Source organism: Prionailurus viverrinus, chromosome C1 (assembly GCF_022837055.1).
Source record: "Prionailurus viverrinus isolate Anna chromosome C1, UM_Priviv_1.0, whole genome shotgun sequence".
In the NCBI taxonomy this organism is placed as follows: domain Eukaryota; kingdom Metazoa; phylum Chordata; class Mammalia; order Carnivora; family Felidae; genus Prionailurus; species Prionailurus viverrinus.
Genome location: NC_062568.1, coordinates 191,450,742 through 191,454,857, shown reverse-complemented (window position 1 = coordinate 191,454,857; position 4,116 = coordinate 191,450,742). Strand labels below are relative to the sequence as shown.

The 4,116-nt window shown below is 52.4% G+C and overlaps 1 long non-coding RNA gene across 1 annotated transcript; it reads left to right on the top strand.

The window, feature by feature from the left end:
- The first annotated feature begins 1,413 nt into the window (after window positions 1–1,413).
- LOC125173627 (uncharacterized) lies at window positions 1,414–3,033 on the top strand. The gene is made up of 2 exons (XR_007155096.1): window positions 1,414–1,637; window positions 2,725–3,033. It is a non-coding gene; the product is annotated as an uncharacterized LOC125173627 (long non-coding RNA).
- The last annotated feature ends 1,083 nt before the right edge of the window (window positions 3,034–4,116 follow it).

The following is a 4,116-nucleotide window of genomic DNA, read 5'->3' as shown; positions in this document are numbered from 1 at the left end:
TCTCACAGCTGGTGAGTTCGAGCCCCGCGTCGGGCTCTGTGCTGACAGCTGGGAGCCTGGAGCCTGTGTCGGATTCTGGGTCTCCCTCGCTCTCTGCCCCTCCCCACTCACGCTCTGTCTCTCTCAAAAATACACTTAAAACAAAATCATAATAAAGTTAAAGCAGTTCTATTCTACAGAAGCAGGTTAAGTGGCAGCTAAATGAACCTGACACTCTTGGTGGATGGGAATGTTCGATGGCAGGCGTCTACCACGTGCCTTTATAAGGGCCTTAGCAAGAGGGACCCCATTATGTTTGGATTGGGGGTAGATTCCAATCCACCATTGCTCCGGCACATTATCAATTCCTCCATACACAGCCAGACGTGCCGTTAAATCCAAAACCACAGAGGAAAGAGTTCAGTTCCCAAGGAAACGGTGAAAGCTGAACAATGTAAAAATTTACAGGTAGGCCCGCATCAAATTCACCCTGATTTCCAGTAACACCTGGACGCCCCTTCCAATGGACGTCCAAAGAACCACAGAAGCTTCTGGTATTACCAAATGGTTTTAATGGCCTTACAGATCTGGTGAATCAAAATGAAACATCTCCCCTCTACATCTCATCCTTTTTTTCTTTTCTTTTTTTTTCTAGATCCAGGTGAAATTGATTCTTCTTGGCATGGCAGAGTTTTCAGAGTCCACATTCCTTAAGCCCCCCGTTAACAAGATCGCTCGCTCAGTTTGGCTGTTCGCCCATTCAGTCTGGTGCACAAAACGCCGCAGACTTAGCGCCCAGGCAACGTCTTCAGATGTTCTCCGAACCAGATCGGCCATGCTCAACACCGTCCGCGTCCGTCAAAGAGGGGGTGGAATTCGTAGATTTCGTGAGGACACGCTAGATACGCGGGGACCATTAGGATGGGGTTGCGAAGGATGAGCTGGAAAGGTGAGAATGTTTTTCGGCCTGAGTTTCTCAACAGTGGAGGTGGAGAAGAAGGAAGAGCGACACCAGCACAACGCTGACCGTAGACTGGAGGGCGCACACGCCTGACTTGGTGGTAGCGGCCGTGGCTGAGGCCTTGGTGGTGGTGGCGGCGGCCGCCGCCGCCGCGGTGGTTCCCTGGGAAGCAACCTCCTGGGGCAGGAGCAGCGCCAGAAGCAGCAGCCCCAGCTGCAGCCTCATCAACATTCCTCTTCTCATGTCCCCTGTGTCGCGCTTGGTGCTCAGGGGAACGAAGGATCCGGAGCTGCAGGTGGCTGCGGGCGAAATGGCTAGGGCGGTGCCGGCAGGGTCTTACTTACGAGGGGGCGTCACAGAGCCTGATGCGCCAAGGGCCTTCCGGCGCCAGCCAGCGTCACAAGGCCCGACCCCGAGGGCCCCGCCCCCTGGACCCTGGGCTCCGCCCAAAGCCCGCCCGCCTCCGCCGCAGCCTCAGATGCCGGCAGGTGCTTCCTGCCTACAGGTGACCCCATTCCTTTGCTTTGGAAACAAAAACGTCCCTAACTTGTTGAGAGCGCCCGAGCCCCATGACTTAGAAATCTAAGGTTCCCCCTGTCTTCCAAGCAGCATGTGATCCCTCCAGATCCTTCAAATTGGCCCATGTTTGTGGCTGGTCAGTAGCACAGAGCATGACCTCTGAGTTTTGTCCCCCGAGGTAATCACTATTGATATGTGGCACGTTTCTATTTTTGTATCTTCCCACTTTTCTATCCTGGTTTTACCTATGGAGGTTGAACTAGTAATTGGGGAGGCAGGATTTTTGTTTTGTTTTCTTGAAGAGTCGGGCTGGTGGACTTCAAGCTAGAAAAAGCCAAAGTGGAAATTGCTTTTAAAACAAACAGACACAAAAGATTATGACAGTGACCATTTTAAAAAATGATGAAAGGAAGTCCATGGTTCATAAAGGGCACTTGGAGTCTGAATAGGAAATGATCCCGTCTGCAGGGCTGGGATGGGGAAAAATAATCCATTCACCGCTGTTTGACATTTGGGGTGTGACTGGTAATGAGAAATTTACCAGAAGATGTTTAAACTTTTGGCGGGGATTCTCTCATCAGCCTCCATAGGTAAAACCAGGATAGAAAAGTGGGAAGATACAAAAATAGAAACGTGCCTGTAGAGAAACTTTAAAGTCACTCAATGCCCTGTCCTGTCCTTTGTGTTCAAGAATTCGAATATTTTTACATTCCAGAAAATTAGATAAATATTTTCTTTACATTCCAGAAAATTAAAACCTACTTCCTCCTTGCTTTTTCCAAGTCACTACCTCCTGCCTCTTCAAGAACCTGAGTCTCTTTTTCTGAACATGGGGGACGGGGAAGAGCAGCCTGAAGAATTCTTATTCCTTTTTGCCATTTGGGAGTTGAACCCACCCAAACTGGATCCCCGCCCCCCTGTCCCCACCTCATTTATTTTTTCCAAAAGTGATACAGAGGTGGTGGCAGACGTGGAGAAGGCTGGAGCCTCCCTGGGGGCTGGAGAGGCCACCACGTTTGGACAGGTGCCTGTGTCCACTTTGGGCCACACATGGTCACGCAAGAGCTGAGAGCAATGAGTCATTTAGGGTGTTTCAAGGACAAGGACCCTCATGGATGGATCTTTCCTCCCAACTTTTTTGATTCGAACAAACACGGCGAATCCCCCGGTCCACCCCAGCCTCATTCGTTTTTCTGAGGGTTCAGTCGGAGCCGTGATGCATGTTTTGGTAAAAGCAGAAACTTGTTCTTGTCTTTCTGTTCCAGCCGAACAGAGGGGCTAACCCGGGTGTGTCTGGAACTCTTCCTCCCTCCACACAAAGGTCCTCCATTGTGATGTGGAGCAGTCATCTGTCATTGCCTAGCAACTGAAGCCCCTGTCTACACTTAGGGAGAACCCACCTGCCGGAGGCCGTCTTTCCCCATCTCCTCAGACGCTTGGTCGCAGCCACGTTTCGAGTTTCCTGTTAATCAGATGTCTCCAGCCCACACTTTGGAAAGAAAGTTCCTGACAACTTCTCTGCTACATTAGCCACATTGAGTTTGTGTTGTATGAAATAAAAGCCTTGACTGACAGGTTAAGTTTTGCCTCCTCAAAAATTCGCCACCTTATTTAGGACTGAGTCAAACTGCCGCCCTCCCCAGAGAAGCCTTTTTCCGATTCCCAACAGCCAGAAATGAAGTCTCCCTTCATCCAGTCTGGGCTTGCAGCTCCCTGAGGGCAGTCCCTTTATTTATTTGTCATTTTTCTAGTGCTTATTTGTTTTTGAGAGAGAGAGAGAGCATGCCCGCAAGCAAGTGGGGGAAGGGCAGAAAGAGAGGGAGACACAGAATCGGAAGCTGGCTCCAGGCTCCGAGCTGTCAGCACAGAGCCTGATGTGGGGCTCGAACTCACAAGCCATGAGATCATGACCTGAGCCAAAGTCGGATGTTCAACCAACTGAGCCACCCAGGCGCCCCGAGGGTAGTAACGTTAGAGCCGTCTCCTAGAATAATGGTTACAACCACGGACTCTGTTCAGTCCCCAGCTTTGCCACGAAGTGTGTCCTTGGGCAAGTTACTCAACCTCTCTGTGTCTCATCTGTAAAATGGGGGGGAAAGAGCATGAACCTCACAGGACTGCTGCAAGGTTTATTCCATGTGTCCACATAGAGCAAAGGGACAACACCTGGCCTGTCACAAACACTTCATGGGAGTTTCTATCACGGGACTCCATTCACACCACCACCACCGTCACCTGTGGTCCCCGGGGGTGGGGGGAGGGGTGAAATGCTCCCCGCATTGTGTGACTCATCCCCTGCAGAGTAGGGACCGTCCTGAGCACCATCAGGATGTAACTGGCACGTGGATGGATGACGCCAGCAGTCAGTCCTCCCAGCTCCGTGTGTCCCCAGCCGTCTGGAGCCGGTGGCCTGCCCCCCAGGTGTGGAGGGAGCCTCTGGCAGACTCCTGGCTTGGCCAGCCTCTGCTGGCTCCCGACGCCCAGCTGTGTCCCCCAGCCTCTGAGGGCAGAAGCCGGGCTGGGTCCCCACCCCTCCCAGGACCCAGATCCCAGGGACCCGGGCGAGTGTTGGTCTCCGCTGGGGGGAGTGGGGACCAGCTGGGAGCGAGGAGGGCTTTCTGCTCCCGGGCCACACAGGGAACCAGAATTCCCACTGT